Genomic DNA, 24,417 nt, shown 5'->3' with positions numbered 1-24,417 from the left:
TTTCAAAATTGCCAAGGGAGTCACGTACACTTTCTTAATATTGACTAATAATTAACTTAAAAAGAAGAGACAAATAGCAGCTCTGGAGTCTTATAAATAAGGAAATTGCATGTTAAAACGCTTATGCAATTAACAATTACTACACATTTACTAAGCCAATTGGCTTGGTCTTTTTGTCTTCATGGAACTTGGTAAAGAGAGTGATGAAACCATCATACACCCCACAAAATGACAGATAAAATTACTAACCTTGACCGACATTGTTGAGAGGGACAGTTGCAAACTTAAATATGGACAGTAAAATGAACATGAAAAGTACTAAATATATATAATTACCGATATATAAATAATCTAGTATGTTGGTATTATAAATTTACTGTATTTCAAAATATATATTCTCTTAGAGAGAGAGAGAGAGAGAGAGAGAGAGAAAGAAGAGGGAGGGAGGGAGGGAGAAGGAGCATTAGGAGGATTCTTCTACCAAGAGAGTGACTTATACTTTCATAATAACAGCTTACAATTTGCTTAAAAAGAAGAGACAAGTAACAATTTTTGAGTCTTATAAAAAAGTAAGACTTGTGTTAAAATGCTTATACAATTAACCACTACATCACATTTACTAAACCAATTGGCTTGGTCTTCTTGTTTTCATGGAAGAACCTGCAAAAGATAAGGATGAAACCATCATATACCCCCTTAAAAAAAAACTAATTCAATCAACCCGATGTTACATAATTACTAACATTTAACCATATTGTGGGGGAGAGGTAACCAGGATTTTCTTAGAGAGAGAGAGAGGACATGTGCAAGAGCATTAGGAGGATTCTTCTCAAAATTGCCAAGACAGTCACTTACACTTTCTTAATACTGACTTACAATTAACTTAAAAAAAAGAAGACAAATAAAAATTTTGGAGTCTAATAAACAAGCAAGTCGTGTGTTAAAATGCTTATGCAATTAACCACTACTTCACATTTACTAAACCAATTGGCTTGGTCTTCTTTTTTTCATTGCGGAACCTGTAAAAGAAAGGGATGAAACCATCATACACACCCTCGAAAAAAATGACATAGATATAATTACTAACTTTGAACGACATTATTGGGAGGGACAGTTGCGAGCTTAAACATGGACAGTAAAATGAACATGAAAAATGACAAATATATATATAATCATCGATTTCTAAACAATCCAGTATGTTGGTGTTATAAATGTAGTGTATTTCAATATATATTTTGTTAGAGAGGGGGAGAGAGAGAGAGAGAGCATTAGGAGAATTTTTCTCAAAATTGTCAAGAAAGTCACTTACACTTTCATAATTCCGACTTACAATTAACTTAAAAAGAAAAACAAATAATAATTTTAGAGTTTTATAAATAAACAAGAGGTGTCTTAAAACACTTACGCTATTAACCACTACTTAACATTTGCTAAACCAATTGGCTTGGTCTTCTTCATGGAGGAACTTGCAAAAGTGATGCAACCTATCCGAGATGATAGTGATGAAACCATCATACAACCCCCTCCCCTCCAAAAAAAAAAAAACAAAAACATTTTAATCAACCTTACATTATGGATAAAATTATTTACTTTAAACAACATTATTGAGAGGGGCAGCTATAAACTCAAACATAAATAGTAAAATATATATTTTCTTAGAGAGAGAGGACAAGTGGAAGAGCATTAGAGAGATTCTTCTCAAAAGTCACTTATGAAATTGTTAAGAGAGTCACTTACACTTTCATAATACTGACTTAAAACGAAGAGGTAAGTAACAATTTTAGATTCTTATAAACAAGACAGACATGTGATAAAATGCTTATGAAATTAACCACTACTGCCCTCCTACCGTTTAAACAATGGACACAAATCCTAAATATTGATGTATGCTTACTGCAATTGAACCTATTCGAAATTCGATAACTTTGAAGCTACTTGAACCACTAATTAGTCAAAATACCTACATATATTACCAGAAATAACTGCAGTTGAAGGAATCTTACACCTGAAACAGTCAAGCTACACTTATCGAAATGTAAAACATTAATCTAACAAAACAAACACTGACTAGTATTTTCTTTTTCCTACTTAAGAAGCTTAAATACTAGTAAAGCCACAGTCTTCCATGACTGAACATATAAATCAAGAGTGACAGCAAATCTACTGGATGTTTCACATCCTAACTTTCTCTAGATAAATAGAACAATTTTCTTGTTTTGCCTTGACTCTAAAATCTCTTATAACCCTAAGCAATATCGCAGATTGTGACCATTAATATCGAATGGGTTTTATTCCCACTAACCTTGTTAATGCTTTACAACACCAATGGATGCTATGCAATCTTAAAATTGAGGAGCTCCACAAGTGAAATCATGACAGCAATAACAATATTTTTATAGTAATTTCTCAAAGATTCATCAACTTTCAGTTTAGTATCTCTGCAAATCTTTGATGATTCTCCAATTATACAGACTAGACTTCAATAAAGCATTCATTATTATGATACTCTTGATTCAGGTTCATTAAACAAACGGTTTGAAGAACACACACCTGCTAGCCATTTTGCACCGAAATATGCTAAAAGAGATGTTAGTCAGTCTTAAATTATTGACGGACCCATGGTTTCAATAAACCTTTCCATATCTTCAAAGAAGTAAGTTTTCAATGGTAAGGACTTGCAATCGAACTGTAATGGCCAATTTTGACCCAGGCACAAGAGTAAAATAATAAATAACCAATTAATAAAACCTAGTGCCGCCCCTAACCTCTGCCACCAGCTGCCATGGCAGCACCACCACGTGCTCCCGTTCCATCGCCTGCAAACAGAGAAAAAGAAGCACGCAACAGAGAACCAAAACCCACACGCAACAATAAAGGAACAAGCAGGAACGACAAAAAAAATAGGAGTAAACAAGTCTTGTGAATCGGTTATAAAAACCCGAAATTTACCTTTGCATTTTTTTTTAGCCACAAACAAAAGGCAGAAACTATTAATCTAAAAGAGATTTTAAGGTGATTTTTGGTTTTTACAATAGTTTCTTTCATCTAGTTCTTGGTTTTGATTTCATTTTTTTTCGTGTTTTAGTTCTTTTTTCTTTTTCATGTACGAAAATAAACGATAAGGTAAAGAGAAAAGTAACCTCACCTTGATCTTCCCACGGACTCATCGCTGGAGATCTCTTCTCCAATCGCCAAAGTCGGATCGGGGAGAGGGGGGACCTTTCTTTCGATTTCTTTAGGGTTGAGAAGGCATGGCCTTCGAATGTGCCTCAAAACGAGGCTAAGAAGCCCATCTCCGCACTTTCTGTTCTTTTTAAAATTGGGGGCTGGAAATGAAATTAGAAAAGAAAGGTTTTTTTGTTGTTTAAATGATGATGATGATGAAAGGGCGCCGTTTAGTGGAGTGGGGGTGCGCATTCTCCCTAAATGGGGAATTTTCGAGATTGGTCCTTCTCCTTTGCAACTTCATTTGATCAGGCCCCAGTTTATGTTTTCTTTTTGTTTTAATTTAGCTCTTAGATTTCGCTTGGGTTACATTCGGGTCCTTTGAAACACTGCGCATAGGGGTTGGGAATATTTTCCCAATCAGTCCCTCGTTCTTTATGCGTATTTCACTTCGGTCCTTAGTGGCCCCTTTTCTTTTTTTATTTACAATTTGCACCTTAAATCTTAATTAAATTTCAGCTTAGTCCTAATATATTTAATTTGTTCATTTATTTATTATTTCAATTTTTTTAGGAGCTATTTTACTGTTAGTTATTTTAAGTTTGTTTATCTTACATTATTTATATTAGACCATTTTATTATTGATTATTGTAATCCTTTTACATCTTATGTATTGTAAATTGTTATTGGTTTTAAATATTTTTACATATATTATATGTTTTAACCCCTATACATATTACTTATTTTGAAATATTTTATCGTTATTTGTTTTAAACTATTATATATGTATTTTCCATTTTGAATTTTTTTCATACTTTATTTAGTTACACTATTCTAATCGTTTAAAATTCATCTTTTTTAATTTCTCATATATTATTTATTTTAATATATTCTTTACTTTAGATTATTTTATATATGTCCTATTCTAAATTTTCATGTGTAATATTTAATTTAAACTGCTTTTATATGTTATTTACTTTAAATTTTTATATATTATTTAATTTAAATTTCTTTTTATATATTATTATTTTGAGCTCTTAATATTTATTTTAAATTTCTTTATATATTATTCTAAACTTGTCTTTACGTATATTTATTTAAAATTGTCTTATACAACTTATTTTAAACTCTCTTATTTGTTTAAAATTGTTTTATTATTGTTCATTTTAGTTTTTTTGACATAGTATTTATTATATATATATATATTACTTATTTTAATATTATATATATATCATCTATTTTAAATTGATTTGTATATTGTCGATTTTAAATCTCTTTTTTCACATTATTTTAATCCCATTTATTGTCATTTTAAAATGGTTTTACATCTTATTCATTTTTATTTGCTTTATACCTTTTAAATTATTATTAAATTCATTTGTCTTTAATTGTTGTGGTGAACATTTAAATAATGTACCTTGTGTGATTATTGCCATTGTGTGAATTTTGATTCATTTATTTCGAAATTTTGCATTACTGTTATTCATTTGTATAATGTTATGTCCATTTATATTTGTCTCATATTCATTACTATATTTTCATATCATCACCTCGTGAATCAAGCCTCGTTGCATTTATTCAATAAATCGCTTTATTTTAACTTAAACAAATAACATACGTCATTTAAATGTCGTATTCGCTACTATTCAAAAACAAAAATTTCAAAATAAGGCAATATTTTGCGTTTTGGAACATCGAAGAATTGTGCCCTAACTTACGGGGTTTTGGTTCTCTCGTTGATTCTAAATAGCTAAATATCCTTTTGAGTTTAAAATACACGGAATTCCAATTGAAATTAATGACAAACCTGCGTTCGGGAATTCATGGTAACGTGTCCGAACTTACGGGATGTGATACTCCGATATCTCGAGACGAGGAAATCTTTAACGATCATTTTGAGCTAATTCAAGTATTTCTTTTTCTTAAAAATCAACGCTAATAAAAAAGGATCGTATTTTAAATTCGTTCTCGATCTTCAATTTTCGACATTAAGACAGTAACTAATCAATCCGGTACCAATTTTTGGGCGTGTCAAGGGTGCTAACCCTTCCTCGCGTGTAACCGATTCCCGAACTTGTTCTATTGAATTTCGTAGATCAAAATGTCGTTTTTATTAAAACTAATTTTTTTTTATCTAAAACAAAGGTGATCCGATCACACTAAATAAAGATCGGTGGCGACTCCCGTTTTAATTATCATTTTCAAACCAAAGTCGATTCCTGCGTTTTCAAAAAAATGGTTTCGACAGCTTGGCGACTCCACTGGGGACTTTGAGAGTCAAGCCATAAATTGATTGATTTTTGTTCTTTGTCAAAAATTGAAAATTCGTTTTTAAACTTATGATCCCTTTATTGCATTTCATCCATTTTTTACGGTTTACATTATTTTTCCTATTTTCTTTATTGCCTCGGGTTTTTCTTATCATATATCCTCGCACATTGCATTTCATGACCGCTGTGGTCACACCTTTTAAGTGGGAGTGAGAAGCTATGCCTTCGTGAGGTTTTCACCTCCGCATGGGCTAGTGGATCGCTTTCGGGATACATCCGTACCTATGTCTTCGTGAGATTTTCATCTCCATGCAGCCATAGGGAAATGTATTCCCCCGAACTGAACTCTATCCATATGAGCCTATAACGGGTGAAGATCGAGGAATCTGCTGGTTCGGGTACCCTTACTCTAGAACCGAGCTACATATAGAGAGACCTAGGAGCTTACCCTAGGTAGAGCTACTCCAAACCCCTAGTGGTCACCCGAATAGGTGCTTTATTTTTTATTTATTTCTCATGTACTAACGTGTTTTATTTTTGTTTTGATGATAACTGCATTGCATTACATCATTATAGAAAGGAGGTGTTGATTCATATTCGATTGCTAAATAGAACAATTTGTCATAAGAAAATGAATTTCTTGATAAAGTGGATTGTAACACGGTTGTCTAAATATGGTCCAAGTAAACACAATGAAGGAAGATTGATAGTCCATGAAGAAATACACGACTTTGCTTCATCGCCTGAGGATTCAAGTTAACAAAGATTATTCGAGAGCCGTCATGTCTTAAAGAAGCTAACGAGCATCGCGGGGATAAATGAGCAATGGGCCGCAATCCAGATCGAGCAGAAAGGAAATAATAGAGACATATTTTGAAAAATTCACAAGACTCGACGATAGCATCCGGATATGAAGAGGAAGATAGGTGTCTTCGCTTGGAATATGAGAGAAAGGCCGTATATGTAATCCGTTTTATGTAAAGGAATTTGTTTTCTAGAGAAGTTGTTCTAATGAAATTGAATTCACAATCAACACATTCCTTTCTTTTGCATTCATTCCATGCATTTGCATTTGCATTGCATTATTTGCATTGGACTTTCCCTAAAAGAACCCTAATTAGGTAAAATTATTTCAGTTAACCTGGGAACTGATAAAAGTCAAGCAACTAGGCATCTTTACAGTACAAGGAAAAGGACAAAAGATATGGATCAAATATTGGAAAGACTGGAAAAGCTTCAAAAAGAGATGCAAGACCAGTTACAACTGCAAATGCAAGAGCAACTAGCGAAGATCCAACAAGATATGAGGGACCGAATGATAGAGTCCCAAAGGAATATGATGAATCAGTTTTCCCAAATACTGACTAAGGGCCTAGGAAAAGAAAAAAACTCGATGATCAATGTTGGAGAGGACAATGAGGAGCCTCTGTACCCTCTGAGTTTCACCCCGATAAATGATCAGATATGTCCGCAAAATGTACCTGTTGCTCTCAGATCACAACAACATCAGGCCGGTACCTCAGCACCCATGAACTACCCGACTGGCTCAGGTTCCAATCCAAGGAACAGTCCAACCAATCATGAAGCTCCTGATCTAAACGAAATGGCAGGAATAGAAAAAACAAAGGTTGAACTGCCAAGACAACTCCAAGATCGATACAAGTGGTTGGAAGAAAAACTTAGAGCGATGGAGAATACTGATTACCATCGCGGGGTTAATGCCAAAGATCTCAACTTAGTCCCAGATTTAGTACTCCCACCAAAATTCAAGACTCCAGAATTTGAAAAATATAATGGGACTAGTTGTCCTAAAGCTCACATCACGATGTTCTGCCGAAAAATGACAGGTTACGTTGATAACAATCAACTGTTAATTCATTACTTTCAAGATAGTCTGATTGGGTCAGCGGCCAAATGGTACAACCAACTGAGCCGTGCCAAAATTCATTCATGGAAGGACTTAGCACAAGCTTTCATGAAGCAATATGGCTACGTGACAGACATGACGCCTGACAGAATTACACTACAGAATATGGAAAAGAAGCAAAGTGAGAGCTTTAGACAATATGCCCAAAGATGGAGAGAGGTAGCGGCGCAAGTCCAGCCACCTCTTCTGGAGAAAGAAACTACGATGCTTTTCGTCAACACTCTGAAAGCCCCATTCATTACCCATATGTTGGGAAACGCTACCATGAGCTTCTCAGATATAGTAATGTCCGGCGAGATGATTGAAAACACAATCAGGAGCTGGAAGATAGACGCAAGAGAAAGCGCCAAAAGGTCAACCCCAAATAGAAATGAAAATGAAGTGAATAATATGAGCAAAGGGTACCCCAAATTGGTCAACATAGGCCAGCCGAGGCAGGAATCCAACTCGAGGCTGAATACAGAAAGGCTCCAGTTTACACCCATCCCAATGTCATATGAGGAGTTGTATTAAAATCTCTTTGATGTACATGTTGTGTCTCTGTTTTACTCAGAACCTGTGCAACCTCTGTTCCTAAAATGGTATAATGAGAATGCTCAATGCGAGTATCACGCAGGAATAACGGGACACTCAATCGAAAACTACACTACATTTAAAAAGTTGGTCGAAAGGTTCATTAAAATGGAAATTGTGAAGTTCGACGATTCCTCAAAGCCTAATCGCTCTGACAATGCAGTAAATGTGACATTTGCAAGTGAGAGCAAAAGAGTTGCGATGCCTTGAACAAAGCCTGGAAAGAATATTGGAGAATCTGAATGACTTATCCGAAGAAGGAATCGGGTAATAAAAGTTTCCAAACCCTTGCATTACTTGGAAGTGTTTTAAACAATGGGACTGTGGAAGAGATCCCTTTATTCTTTGAGCTAATCTAGAGTAATATTCAAAACACGCTTGTTGCTTTAAGCCTAGAAGCAATTAGACCCCTTTTGTGAAATAGGCTTGTGTTCTAAGTCTTTATTTAAATAAAATGCATCTTTTTTAGCAAATATTCTTTTATTTCATTTCATATTGTACAAATAATCGTTCTTAGATTCGTTTGTTCTTTGGACTTTCTTTCAAATATTCATGTATACTTCATTCATGGTCATACTATATAAATAATCATCCTTAGAATCTGCCTTCAGCGGGTCCCTAGATATCAATGATGTGAGTAACGCTGTCACTGACTCCGAGTCTCCTTTTGAGCGAAATTTGGGACTAAAGGGATCTTAACACTTTGAAGATGACAGAGATATAGACAACTCCCTGATTTGTTAAGGATGGTAGAATAAGATGAAAACAGACCATCTCTTACAAAAAGTCAGTGGATAGTAGGCCTAGGACAAGAGAAAGATGCAAACGCAAAGCGAGACGTCATTGAGTCACTTCCAAGAATTTAAAGATTTTTTGCACGATCGTATCAAGATACGCCTGGCTACTAAAACATGAGGATGTTGCAGGGTTTTGAATGACATATGCTAATAGTTTTACGATGGCCAGGCTAATCATGAGATTTGGGTTCTGCTGGTCCCCCGTAGAAAGGGATTGCATCAGTATGCCGTAAGTGCCAAATTTATGGAGAGAAAATTCATGTGCCCCTTCATTCTTTCAATTTTCTCTATGTGGGGCATGGAGGTTATTGGGTTGATCTCGTCGAAAGCTTCTAACAAGCATCAATTACTTCGCCTAGAGGGTGAGAGTCGCTTCATATGCCAATCATCAAATCCTAAAAAAAAAAAGGATCATAGAAAAATGACTGAGACTTGTAAAGATTGGCATAAGAAGTCATCATGTACCCTCTATACTCATCAAACGTTGGCCAAGACCTTCGTCGGGGCAACATATTTCATTAGTCTATGGGATAAAAATGGTTTTAAAGAAGAGTTTCCTTGTCTCTGAGTCTTGAAAAAGTTGAAGTTGGATAAGGCAAAATGGATCTAATCCCGATATGATCAGTTGAATTTAAAGAAAAGAGGTTGAAAGCCATCTGTCATGGTTCAATGAATGATGTGAGCTTACGATAGAAAAGTTCCATGAGGGAAAACTTGATATTGAAGAATATCCCTCCTATACAAAAGGACTTCAGAGGAAAGTGGATGTCAAACTAGGAAAGACCTTATATAGTAAAGAAGGCCTGTTCTGGAAGAGCATTAATTCTAGTCTAAATGAATGGCAAAGATTTGCCCAATCCGATGAATTCAAATCCAATCAAGGAGCATTCTACCTAAAAAGAAAGAGGCCAAGATGAAAACCCGCAAAGAGCGCATTAAAAAAAAAAAGAGGCCAATGTGAAAACTCGCAAAGGGCACCTTGAGACCCAATGGATTTTGAATTGAAAACTCGAAAAGGGCGGCTCAAATTTGGATCAAAGTGGGGTATACAGCAGTCTTGCTATGCCTGAATTAACAATGAAGAAGTATGCTACGTCTTGGGGAATCGACGAAGTACTCCGGATCCTCTAAACACATATTGAGCTCAGAAAGGTCCTCAAGAAGTTGGTACAGAGAAGCTCAAGCTGCGATATCTGGGGCACCTAGCTTCCATTTTGCCCATTTTTGAATTTGTTATCTTTGATTATCTTATTCTTTTCAAGATATATCCCGATAAATTTCCTTCTTATTGCATTGCTATATTTGATTAACTTATTCATTTTGAGTTAATTTCCTCCTTATTGCATTTGCAATCTTTAATTAATTTATTCATTTCGAGCTATGCTCCCAATCAATTTCCTTCTTGTCCATTGTTTTTGATCTTTTTCTAGCATTTTGCATTGAAATAACGACTAATGGACCAATAATACTTTCACAAAAGAAGTTCTGCATATTACTTTGGAAGCTTCTAAATAGTATAAGAGCCCGAAACAGGACTATTATTCAGAACTCACCAAGCCCAAGGGTTGGAAATATTTAAGCCCAAATTGAAATTATCTCATTGGGTTTTCTGTCAAAGATATTGGTTGAGCAAAAAGAAATTACATTGGTGTTATAATCCTGGCAAAGAACGAGCAATAGGATTATTTTCGGGAAAAGAAAAATGATACTCTGTATTCATACAAATATCAGGTGTATACATCTGGTCATTACACTCAGGGAATAGTGTAACAGATCAAATTGATTGAAGATGATACAAATCCTGTACCTTTAAGTTGCAGCAGGATGGATGTAAGAAACCAAATGTTGTTCATCTGAAATTGCAGTGGGAAGCACAAACTTTATGTCCCAGAAGGTACAGTGGAAGGGACTTTGAAATTACAGCGGGGCAAGCTTGCTGAGCAAAATGTGATTGTTTCTTTAACTTTTCTATCAAGAATACCAGCCGAACAAGATGGCAGCGTAATACGTCAGTGGTAATGTCCTGATGAACAACGAGCGATGATACCTTAAGCCTTTTTAAAGGGATCATTTTCATTACATATCATCCATAACACATCTAATTAGGAGTATTTGATTCATTTCGATCATAGCATCCTAATTATTTGACACATTCACAACACATCTAGTTAGAAGCATTTGATTCATTTCAATCATAGCATCCTAATCATTTGACATAAGCATAGATATATGGAACTGATTCTACAGGTCATGTCCCTAGAATCAGTGAATTCACCAAGCCTTAACCCCCTAAGCAGTAGGCTAATAGGCTAAAAATTACGAATCTAGCCTTGCAATGAGGCAGATTCAAGCCACCAAGCCTTAACCCCCTAAGCAGTAGGGTAATAGGCTGAGAATTACAGATCTTGTCTCCCTGAAGTTGCTGTGGAACAGATCGAATCCAGTGAATCTTGTCTTCCTGAAGTTACAGTGAAGTAGATTGAAGTCACTAGTCTTGTCTCCCTGAAGTTACAGTGGAACAGATCGAAGACGGTGAGCCTTAAACCCCTAAGCAGTAGGGTAACAGGCTGAATTTACAGATCTTATCACCCTAAGCAGTAGGGAAACAGATAGAAGATGGTAGATCTTGTCTCCCTGAAGTTGTAGTGGAGCAGATCAAATACAGTGAATCTTATCTTCCTGAAGTTGCAGTGAAGCAGATTGAAGTCACTAGTCTTATCTCCCTGAAGTTGCAATGGAACAGATCGAAGACGGTGAGCCTTAAACCCCTAAGTAGTAGGGTAAAAGGCTGAATTTACAGATCGAAGACGGTAGATTTTGTCTCCCTGAAGTTACAGTGGAGCAGATCGAATACAGCGAATCTTGTCTTCCTGAAGTTGCAGTGAAGCAGATTGAAGTCACTAGTCTTATCTCCCTAAAGTTACAGTTGAGCAGACTGAAGATAGTAAATCTTATTTCCCTGAATTTGCAGTGGAACAGATTGAAGCTAAATTACAGATCTTATCTCTCTGAAGTTGCAGTAGAGCAGATCATCACAAATCTTATCTCTCTGAAGTTGCAGCGGAGCAGACTAAAGATAACAAATCTTATCTCCCTGAAGTTGCAGTGGAACAGATTAAAGCTAAATTACGGATCTTATCTCTCTAAAGTTGCAGTAGAACAGATCAAAACAAACCTTATCTCCCTGTAGTTGCAGTGGAGCAGTGGATTGGAATGAGGCTATTTGAAGAAGATAACCACCAAAGGAAGTCGAGATTCGGTAAAACTAGTCAAAATTGGCCCTTTTGAAGTCTTTGCTTCATTCTTGTTACCCGACAATGAGCAAAGAGGGGCAGCTGTAATGGCCAATTTTGACCCGGGCACAAGAATAAAACAATAAATAACCAATTAATAAAACCTAGTGCTGCCCCTAACCTCTGCCACCAGCTACCATGGCAGCACCACCACGTGCTCCCGTTCCATCGCCTGCAAACAGAGAAAAAGAAACATGCAACAGAGAACCAAAACCGACATGCAACAATAAAAGAACAAGCAGGAACGACAAAAAAAATAGGAGTAAACAAGTCTTGTGAATCGGTTATAAAAACCCGAAATTTACCTTTGTATTTTTTTTAGCCACAAACAAAAGGCAAAAACTATTAATCTAAAAGAGATTTTAAGGTGATTTTTGGTTTTTACAATAGTTTCTTTCATCTAGTTCTTGGTTTTGATTTCATTTTTTTTCGTGTTTTAGTTCTTTTTTCTTTTTCATGTACGAAAATAAACGATAAGGTAAAAAGAAAGGTAAACTCACCTTGATCTTTCCATGGACTCATCGCTGGAGATTTCTTCTCCAATCGCCAAAGTCGAATCGGGGAGAGGGGGGACCTTTCTTTCGATTTCTTTAGGGTTGAGAAGGCATGGCCTTCGAATGTGCCTCAAAACGAGGCTAAGAAGCCTATCTCCGCACTTTCTGTTCTTTTTAAAATTGGGGGCTGGAAATGAAATTAGAAAAGAAAGGTTTTTTTGTTGTTTAAATGATGATGATGATGAAAGGGCGCCGTTTGGTGGAGTGGGGGTGTGCATTCTCCCTAAATGGGGAATTTGCGAGATTGGTCCTTCTCCTTTGCAACTTCATTTGATCAGGCCCCGTTGCTTTTTTTTTTTTTAATTTAGCTCTTAGATTTGGCTTGGGTTACATTCGGGTCCTTTGAAACATCTGCGTATAGGGTTGGGAATATTTTCCCAATCAGGTCCCTCGTTCTTTATCGTATTTCACTTGGTCCTTAGTGCCCTTTTTCTTTTTTTTATTTACAATTTGCACCTTAAATCTTAATTAAATTTTAGCTTAGTCCTAATATATTTAATTTGTTCATTTATTTATTATTTCAATTTTTTAGGAGCTATTTTCTTTGTTAGTTATTTTAAGTTTGTTTATCTTACATTATTTATATTAGACCATTTTATTATTAATTATTGTAATCCTTTTACGTCTTATGTATTGTAAATTGTTATTGGTTTTAAATATTTTTACATATATTATATGTTTTAACCCCTATACATATTACTTATTTTGAAATATTTTATCGTTATTTGTTTTAAACTATTATATATGTATTTTCCATTTTGAGTTTCTTTTCATACTTTATTTAGTTACACTATTCTAATCGTTTAAAATTCATCTTTTTTAATTTCCCATATATTATTTATTTTAATATATTCTTTACTTTAGATTATTTTATATATGTCCTATTCTAAATTTTCATGTGTAATATTTAATTTAAACTGTTTTATATGTTATTTACTTTAAATTTTTATATATTATTTAATTTAAATTTCTTTTTACATATTATTATTTTGAGCTCTTAATATTTATTTTAAATTTCTTTATATATTATTCTAAACTTGTCTTTACGTATATTTATTTAAAATTGTCTTATACAACTTATTTTAAACTCTCTTATTTGTTTAAAATTGTTTTATTATTGTTGGTTTTAGTTTTTTTGACATAGTATTTATTATATATATATATATATATTACTTATTTTAATATTATATATATATCATCTATTTTAAATTGATTTGTATATTGTCGATTTTAAATCTCTTTTTTCACATTATTTTAATCCCATTTATTGTCATTTTAAAATGGTTTTACATCTTATTCATTTTATTTGCTTTATACCTTTTAAATTATTATTAAATTCATTTGTCTTTAATTGTTGTGGTGAACATTTAAATAATGTACCTTGTGTGATTATTGCCATTGTGTGAATTTTGATTCATTTATTTCGAAATTTTGCATTACTGTTATTCATTTGTATAATGTTATGTCCATTTATATTTGTCTCATATTCATTACTATATTTTCATATCATCACCTCGTGAATCAAGCCTCGTTGCATTTATCCAATAAATCACTTTATTTTAACCTAAACAAATAACATACGTCATTTAAATGTCGTATTCGCTACTATTCAAAAACAAAAATTTCAAAATAAGGCAATATTTTGCGTTTTGGAACATCGAAGAATTGTGCCCTAACTTACGGGGTTTTGGTTCTCTCGTTGATTCTAAATAGCTAAATATCCTTTTGAGTTTAAAATACACGGAATTCCAATTGGAATTAAAGACAAACCTGCGCTCGGGAATTCATGGTAACGTGTCCTAACTTACGGGATGTGATACTCCGATATCTCGAGACGAGGAAATCTTTAACGATCGTTTTGAGCTAATTCAAGTATTTTTTTTTCTTAAAAATCAACGCTAATAAAAAAGGATCGTATTTTAAATTCGTTCTCGATCTTCAATTTTCGACATTAAGACAGTAACTAATCAATCCGGTACCAATTTTTGGGCGTGTCGAGGGTGCTAACCCTTCCTCGCGCGTAACCGATTCCCGAACTTGTTCTATTGAATTTCGTAGATCAAAATGTCGTCTTTATTAAAACTAATTTTTTTTATCTAAAACAAAGGTGATCCGATCACACCAAATAAAGATCGGTGGCGACTCCCGTTTTAATTATCATTTTCAAACCAAAGTCGATTCCTGCGTTTTCAAAAAAATGATTTCGACATGAACTAAATATGTAAATCTAATGCTTCTAATCCTAATGTCATGACCTAAGGACAAAATTTAGAGACAGAAAGAACAGAATTTACACCAAGTAGAACCAGTTGGCTATATCTAAATTTCAATCAGGCTCGGATCTCACTCAGATGAACAGTACTAAGTAACCTTAGAATGAAAATAATTTCTTATGGTGTCTCAAGTTAGCACTCTAAAAGAAAGGATTGAAATGATCAGCATCCGGAAAATAAATTAAGCAGATAATTCAACTTCATATTATAAAATACTTGAATCTAAGACAACATGTATAAAAGTAATTAAACAGCTGTTTGCAGTATTGCATTTGTACCTAAATATAACTCTCTAAGACTGTGACACACACACAAACAAGAACAACAACAATAACATTGATAAACTAAAACATAGATAATCCTTAAACACTAACAACAAGAAGAATAGGAAATCTTCCAAGGCTTTTTGGTTTCATGGTTTAAATTCCCATAGATCGCCACTCCAAACAGACTCCTGGCTGTGATCTCTCACGGGTGTCCAAAAATCACCATTCATGGTCTCCCAACAGGAATACCATCCAGAGTCATACCTAACTTTGGACCACGGCCATTCCTCGTCAAACCTAAATGTAATTGGCCAGTCATCCAAGGTCAACTCCTCCACACCATCTCCCTTATTCTCCACCACAGCCACCTTGTTGGCAGGCGGCTGCGGCTGCGGCTGTGGCTCCTGCTCCTGTTCCTGCTCCTGCTTCTGCTCCTGCTCCTGCTCCTGCTCCTGCTCCTGCTCCTGCTCCTGCACCAGCTCCATAGGTTTGTTATCATCATTCTTCTCCTCTTCCCTAATCTCAATAATCTGAACCTCGTACAACTTTTCTTCATCTTCCTGCTCCATTATTTTCATCGCCATCGACCTTGTTACAATCGTTCGGTTATTGGGAATGTTTGATAGAGCTTTGGTAGCCCTAACCCCGTTTGTTCTTCCCTTTTCAGTCATGATCGTACTCTTTGATGAGTTCCCGCTCTCTTCTACTCTTTCTTTGCATCTCTTTCTTCCTCTTCCTCCATACACGGAGTTAATCTTAGCTTTCTTCATTGAAAAAGAGAGGGGAAATGAAAGGCTTTCTCAGCAAAGGAACACGAAACCGAGAGAGAGAGAGAGAGAGAGAGAGAGAGAGAACGAGTGTTTAACGAGAATAGAAGTACAAATGTCGGTGACTATATATAGGACCTTGTAAGGGTAGTAAAACGTAAACGTTGCTTGTTTGTCCAGCGAGAAAATTTGTTGTCAAGGGTTTCCATTTTCTCGAGAAAATCATCCTACTCATACACTCATAATAACCTTACCAAGTCAAGAAACTTGCCAAAAAGTTGATATTTCCTGAGACAATGAATTATGAAAAGGTGGAGCGTTTCTAATTCTTAAATTTACGTGGTCATGCAGGAAGGCCACGTGGAAATATTAGCCCATGCAAATTAGGGGACCCATCAACGGACAATTTTGTGAGTGTGGGTTTTTAAAAATTTTTCTATTCGATTTATAAAAAAATTTCTTTTCGATGGAAAATTTGGAAGTTTGTTTTGTTTCTTAAAATCTTTTCTGGCATTACAAATCTCATTTAATGACTTTAAGTAGGGTTTTAATGATAGAGATACCCTTATGACGTAACAACATGAGGAAGTTACTTTTTCTTTATCGTTTTCTTAACTCCATGCTTTTTCCTTCTTCCAGCAGTTTATTCCTTTCATACCAAACCAAACCCTAAAAGATTCCACCGCTTTGAATTGAAAGCCAAAATGAGTCAATATAACGATGTATGGTTTGATCAAATTATTTGATTTATCATTTTAAATTGAAATATAAAAAATGACATATGATCCTTAAACAAGCAGCGATATTTAAAAAGAAAAAGCAACGGTGTATGATAAAATATCCACCTCAGAATGAGTTAAAAATTTATGTCAAGTTACCATATTTGTCATTTTTATACATTCAAGTTTTTCATTCATCTCATTTTTCACTTCCAAAATACAATGATGAAAATTGCTCTCCATAAATGGTCTCAAACCTGTCTATACACATAGATTTGGATTTTTATTGAAGTGCGTAAATAAAATTTAAGAAAATCTAAATTATGCAAAACAAATCTTTACAACATTAAAATAGGAATTTCTAACCATAAATCTTTGCAGGGGTGAAGGTATCTTTATAATTTTTAAAGTACTAAATTAATTTTTTATTAATTTGAGGGGTAAGGTGTAATTTTATTTTTACTAATTTAAAGAGTTAAAATGGTAAAATTTTTATTTTAGGCGGCAAGGGAGAGCCAAAAGAGTAACCTATTGATAGTGTCGTGACACCAAGGAGTTGATGTCACAACGACTTTGACGAGGCCAAAATACTAAAGGGTATTTTGCAGTCCAACAAGACTTAAGTGGGTGCATAATTGTCTTTGTTAGGTTAAATGTTATTAGACTATAAATACTACTTTATAAGCTTTTGTTAGAGAGTAGAGTAGGATAGAATATTTTTTATTTTTCATCTTTTTAGATCAGATTTCCATTCTATTTTATTTTCTCTTTAGAATAGATTTTGGTTGTTGATTTCTTTTCTTTTGTCGCAAATTCCGCTAATGGAGATGATCAAGTTTGTGGGCTTCATCGACTTGTAGTCTATTAATGAGCATTTTCTCAAACTCTTCTTTTTTATATTTTATGCATACCATGTGTTTATTAAAATGCTTATGTGGGATTTAAGTTTGATCATATGTTGAATCATCTTATTGGTTGATTGACGAGTGAGTTACTTAACTAAGTCATTATCTATGATTTGATATTTATTTGTTCAATTGTATTGGATCATATATTCACTAGAATTGACGTCTCTAGTGGAAGATTTAGATAGATGAGATCGAAAGGATACTTTATCATGTAGGACTTAATATATTTGTATCGAATAATGAGATCGAGAGGAGATTTATATGCCTAAGGGAGGTCGGAAGGAGAGCTTAGGTGGTATTGTTTAGTTTAGAGTGAGACTAGAAGAATATTTCTAACTAAGACCGACAAATGATATAATAAGCATAGGTTTCTTATCTTAGTTAGTAATTAATGAATCATTTGATCATCATTTTAATCCATTTGCATTGTTTCTAGTAAAGAGGAAGAAAGTTTGTTAGAAATTTTCATTTGTTAGTCTAGAATTTAGCTTTAATATATTTTCATATTTTTTCTGTGCTACTAATTTTCGGCTCAACTAGATTAGTAGTTGATTAGCTTGTAATTAACTAAATAAATACGTTAACCAATTGACAATCCCTTAGGTTCGATCATTGGAATACTCTATGTGTTCCATTGGAACACTTAGAAATATTACAATTGACTTTTCACATTTGCAGTAAGAGCCACTTTTTAATTATCAATATTTTGTGCTCATTTCCCTGTGTAGTGTTCGTACATCGTGGCATCCAATCACATGCACCTTTGATAAGTACATTCATGCATCTGGATTTCTTAAATTTATCCATTCTAAATATACCGATTAAATTCACACATTGGTGACATGGCATTATTCAACACATCCAAGTTGAAGAATATCATGTCATTCGACCAAAAGTATTAGAAGAAAAAAATTACGTGCATGTGCATATACACATGCTTGCATGCATGCATACGTTGATAGCATTATATGCAAGTACGGTGAAAATAAATTCTTATAAAATCCCACGATCACTAAAAGTCAAAACCAAATGTCAACATGTTGTATACTAAGGGGAAATATTCATATTAAACTAGAGACTTTAATACAAAGTATTAACGAACACGTCATCCAATAAAAATTAAAATATGTCTGATAGAAATCTATATTGTAACTAGCGTAACTACTTATTGATGGACCAAAAAACAAGAAAAGTGTCTATTTAGATTTTTCGGTACTCAAATTTGCTACTAGATCATAAATAAATATGATATCATTGTCTTCCCCAATTTCTTCATATTGATATTACAAAAATAGAAATATAAAAAATGATATGATGTGACAAATTTAATAAATAAACCCCAAAAGAGGAAACCACTAAATCCCATATGCCTTACCATAAAAGTTTCCTCAAAATATTCCCACAAGTTTCTTTTATACTAAAGTAAGATTCGAATCATTTTATGATCTGAACATCAATGATTATCACATGTTTGGTACATTTTACTCGAAAAAGGAAAAGAAACAATCATACATGATAATTAGTACTTCAAGGAGTTCAGGTTATGTTGAACTCATATTCCACATTGGTGGGAAGGTTAACAACAAAATAATAGAATAACAACTGAATTTGTTCACACGTGGAGAGGTATAGACCCTAGAAACTAAAACCATAAGAAACATGTGAGTCACCATGAAGAGATACTAATACCTTTAGAAAGGATATGGCTACTAGCACAATCTCCATTTGCAAATTCATTTGGAAAAAGGAAAAAGAAGAGGAACTAATTAGTTTCCAATCTAATTTTAAGCTTTTTTTTTCTCTTCATCTTCTTGCCTATTCATTTTCATTTTCACAAGACTCTCTCTAACGACAATGAAAAGAATAATTTGGCTCAATCATTTTTCATAAAGTATCTTGTCCATCCATTATAAAGGGATTCCTACATTTCTCATTTCCTTTTTCTGCACCTCTTTATTTTTAGTGTCACAACCTAAACATATCTCAGTTGCATTAACGCAATTGATATTTGGTATATCTCATTTTAAATATTATCAAATAATGTTTTCCTAGTTCAAGTAATAAATTGGTTTACCTTCTTACTTGCTCAATAGGAAACTTTATTACAAATAAACAAGATAGATAATACTTGGGGACCCGAATTAGGATAAAAGGAATATATACCTATTTGTGAGAATACTTTGCCTAGAAAACAACCCCGCACACTATAAATTAACCCCTTTTTATGTTCTTCAATGAAGTTCCACATCTAAAATGCCCCTTTCATTAAATCATGCAGCAATTAATGACACGCGTTTTAAAAATTTGTGTGTATAACTACTTATCAATACACTATTCTAGTGTCAATAAAGCATAGGATATTTGATATAATTATTGACTTATATCCACTTGTATTATAGCATTAAATGCATGTCTTAGTGTCAGTATGTTTTGGATCAAAGTCGTTATGTCAGCACTGATTACTCAGCCACTCTCATCAATGATTCTGCATACATAAAGAGGTTTACAATATACATGCACGACACCTATATCTACATGAACTAATTACAGGTAGACTGAAGCAGTTTCAATTTATAAAGATTTATCCTTACCAGAAAAAATAAAATTTTCCTTAAATAGATGTATTATTTATTAAAAAAAAAAACAACTTCCATATGCATGACTTCTTTTGTCTCATAACCATCCAATATGTAATATTTCTAATATTCAACTTTAAATTCATTGAAATCATTAATTTTTCATCACCACTAGAGTTCCTACAAGATTAGGAATCTTTTCTAGTATCTCCTAATCAAAATTGGAAATATTGTCTAAATTTGTTACTAATAAGTAATAGAAATACAACATTCATCGATATAATTAAAATAAATTTTCTAACTAATAATAATTGACTTATGTCAACTTCTATCCTAGCATTAAATGCATACCTATGTGAGTATTACTCTGTCATTCTCATCGGATCCTAAACATGTAAATGAAATTATACAATGTATATATACGACACATTTACCTACACATAGAGTTAGCAATGCCAACCTGTAAAGTTTTACCCTTTCGCCAAAAGAGATAAATTTTTTCCTTAAACAGATGTATCATTCATCAAAATAAACTACAAGATCTAACTTTATGATCCTTTTTGTCTCATAAATTGTCCTAGATATATTATGTCTATGATAAGCTATAAAAGTAACATATTTTAATTTCATTATTAATGTTTTGGATGATTAATTATGCAAATTAGTGAATTTAATGCTCATAATCCTTTGAATTCATGATTCTATACTTAGGAGAGCATTTGGGATGAAAGGAGAGAAAAACAAGCCAAAATCAGACAAATAGAGCTATTTTCAGGATCCATACGGCCTGGGCATTTTCGCACGGACTAGCCACACGCCCATGTGCCAGCCCGTGTCGATTTCACACCTTACTTCCCAAATACACGGAAAAACTCAATTTTTAGGCTTTCTGAGCAGTCTAAAGTCTATAAATAACCTAGGGGGTAATCAGAGAAGATTAAAGAAAACACTCAAAAAATGCCATTAGAATCAATTCAAAAGCGGATCTCCATCAAGATCGAATATCTCCTTTTAATTTCTTTCGAAGTTTTATTGATTTTGTTAATGTCTTGTGGTTATCCTAACTTTGAGATGTTTCTATTCAGGATTATGAATTAAATTCCCTAGATACCTAGGGAAGATGAAACCTATGATGAATCTTATTATTTGATTTCTGATTTATGCGATAAATACTTGATTCTTGTTCTAAATTATGTATGTTTATTTCTTGTTTTAATATTTTTGGGATATTAATTCATGTTTAATGTGCTTATTTCAATGGAGCAAAAGGCCCTATTTAAGAGTAAATCAACTATAATTGAGTGGAGTTGCATGCAATCCTAGAAATAAGACAACATAAATCTACCGGATTAGAGTCAAATCTAATAGGAGAATCCATAGATCGAGTTAATGAGACGATAGAGGTTTTAATTAGAAAGAGATTTCAATTAATCAACTTAAAATCAGTTGTTCTTACTATCGAAAGAGATATTAACATAATTTAGGGATTTCTACGGATCAAAACACAAGTGAATAAATCGTTTAATTCAAATTCATAATAATAGGTAAAGACCAGGTGGATTCTTTCTTGGGTATTGTCTATCTCATTGGTTATCTTCGATTATTTTCCTATTTCACTCTCTGTTGCGTTATTAGTTAAGCTAGTTTAGTAATTTTAGATTAAAACACAATCACTCCAATTTGCAGGCTAAATAATAAGAAGACGGTAATTACTAGTACTTTTAGTACTCGTGGATACGACATTCCCTACTCACCGTAGCTATACTATTGTTCGATAGGTGTGCTTGCATTAGTCGTATTTATAGTTAGTTTAGTGATTATCAAGTTTTTGGCGCCATTGTCGGGGACTAAAATATTAGGAACACTCAATTTTTATTAATTATCCATTTTTTATTTTTAGTTTCATTTTTACATTCTAATTTTTCTTTAATTTGCTTTTGGCAAGTTCTTGTAATTTATGACAAGAAGAAACCTATTGGGACCATTATTATTTTGACAGTGAAATTGAAAGTACAACTTGCAGAAATTGTAGAGAAGCAAAGCAATGTCGACGGAATATAGTAGACGAGCAAGAGGACATTATTATTACTAAGGAGATGGTGATAATCAGGCTAATCAGCTACCTCTTGCAATTGCTACAAATCTTGCAAATCCAAATCATGTTCCTCATACTATGTACGATTATGCCAAGCCCACTCTAACTGGGGCTGAATTGAGTATTGTGTGACCCACTATTGCTGTAAATAGTTTCGAACTGAATCTGAACACAATTCAGATGATACAACAGTTTGTTCAGTTCGATGGTTTACAAGACGAATATCCAAATACTCATTTGGCTAATTTTCTGGAAATCTACTATACTTTCAAGATTAATGGCATTTTTGATGACGTCATTCACCTCCAGCTATTCCCTTTCTCGTTGAGGTTCTATCACTACATGGGATCAAATGACTGAGAAATTCCTACTAATGTACTTCTCACCGGCTAAGACAGTCAAGTTGAGGAATGATATCTCTTCCTTCGTTCAGATCGACTTAAAGACTTTATATGATGTATGGGAGAGATATAAGGATTTATTAAGAAGGTGACCTCACCATGGGTTACCTTTATGGTTTCAGGTTCAAACCTTCTACAACGGTTTGAATCCCTCAACTAGGCAGTTGATTGATATAGTATTCATGGAACTTTGAATAATAAAATACTCAAAGTGGCTTATGAATTTATTGAGGAGATGTCACTGAATAATTATTAGTGGCAAGTAATGAGAACAAAGCCGATGAAAGCAGCTGGTGTTTTCAACTTAGATGCATTCACCATGCTATTAAATTAGGTAGAATAATTAAATAAGAAAATGAATAGTTTATAAGTTTCTACGCAGGTACATCTGGTGATGCAATATGATATAAATTGAGGTGGAATGAACAATCTAAAATGCTTACCCTTCGCTCCTAGCATAGAGAACGATTCAATTATATAGGTAATAATTCTAGGCCTCAAAATAACCCTTATAGTAACCATTATAATGCAGGTTAGAGGAATCATCCCAATTTCTCTTGGGGTGGTCAAGGAAATCAATGAGCATAACCCCCTCCTGGCTTCCAACAACAACCTTACCAGTAAGAGAAGAAGACAAATCTCGAGGAGATGTTGACAAAGTTTATCTCGGTGTCAAAAATTCACTTTCCAAACACTGAAGTAGCACTTAAAAATCAATAAGCATCGATTTAAGGGCTTGAGAACCAAATCGGTCAACTTGTTAAACTAATCTCAAAAAGACCACAAGGTAGTTTGCCTAATAATACTGAAACTAACCTAAGGAAACAACTTCATACAATTACTGTGTGAGATAAAGAAGGGTTAGTTGAATCTAAACCAGAACTAAGGCAAGAAATTGTGGTAAATAATGATGAGGTTGAGGTAAGCCAGAAAGAGCAAAAGCCGGTTGTTAAGGAATATAAACTTTAAGTTCCATACCCTAATGCGACAAAGAGAAACCATATGAATGAAAAATTCGGTAAATTTCTTAAACTTATAAAAAATTACATATTAACTTACTGTTTTTTGAAGCTCTTTCACAGATGCCCAATTACGTAAAATTTTTAAAGGAGCTTTTGGCAAACAAAAGAAAGTTAGATGATTTTTTGACTATTGAGCTAAATGCAATTTGCTGGCATATATTACAAAATAAACTACCTAACAAATTAAAAGATTCAGGGAGTTTTACTATTCCTTGTTTAATTGGTAGTTTGAATATTGATAATGCTTTCGCTGATTTAGGGGCTAGTATTAATGTCATGCCTTATAAAATGTTTAAGCAATTAGGTCTTGGGAAACCCAAACAAAATAGGATGAGTATTCAATTACCAAATAGAACCATTAGATATTCTAGGGGTGTTATTGAAGATGTGCTTGTTAAAATCGATAAATTTATATTTCCCGTTGACTTTGTTATATTAGACATAGATGAGGGTAGTACGGTACCTCTAATTTTAGGGCGACCCTTTTTAGAAATTGCTAGAACTATAATTGACGTTGGTACTAGTGAGTTAGTAATTCGTGTAGGTGACGAATCGATTATTCTTCAAGCTCGTGATTCTGTTAGAGCATCTAGTGATCGAGATGATTTTAAATATTCTATTAATGTTAGAGACCATGTGGCTTAAACCCTAGAAAAAACATAATGGATCCATGTTCCAGTCAATACGACAGAAACAGAATGATTTATAATGAACAAATGTTACAAATTGATGAACTAGATGAATAGCAGACGCATGTCAAGAAGAAAACAAGAAAGCAGGATGAAGAGCCAAAGCGGCGCCACGATGAACA

General features: G+C 33.7%; 1 long non-coding RNA gene and 1 other non-coding gene across 3 annotated transcripts; both read right to left on the bottom strand.

Annotated features, from left to right (window-relative positions):
- Positions 1–472: 472 nt before the first annotated feature.
- Positions 473–3,367, bottom strand: LOC108458078 (uncharacterized). Of its 2 annotated transcripts, XR_008285979.1 has the most exons (5): positions 3,146–3,367; positions 2,766–2,816; positions 1,406–1,528; positions 744–1,019; positions 473–660 (listed from the first exon to the last, which is right to left on the bottom strand). It is a non-coding gene; the product is annotated as an uncharacterized LOC108458078 (long non-coding RNA). The 2 variants fall into 2 exon arrangements; XR_008285978.1 differs by having other exon boundaries at positions 473–1,019.
- Positions 3,368–22,583: 19,216 nt separating this feature from the next.
- Positions 22,584–22,690, bottom strand: LOC128296156 (small nucleolar RNA R71). The gene has a single exon (XR_008286704.1). It is a non-coding gene; the product is annotated as a small nucleolar RNA R71 (small nucleolar RNA).
- Between the last annotated feature and the right edge of the window lie 1,727 nt (positions 22,691–24,417).

This window comes from Gossypium arboreum, chromosome 7 (assembly GCF_025698485.1).
Source record: "Gossypium arboreum isolate Shixiya-1 chromosome 7, ASM2569848v2, whole genome shotgun sequence".
In the NCBI taxonomy this organism is placed as follows: domain Eukaryota; kingdom Viridiplantae; phylum Streptophyta; class Magnoliopsida; order Malvales; family Malvaceae; genus Gossypium; species Gossypium arboreum.
The sequence above is the reverse complement of the archived record's forward strand: the minus strand, read 5'-3'. Positions and strand labels throughout refer to the sequence as shown.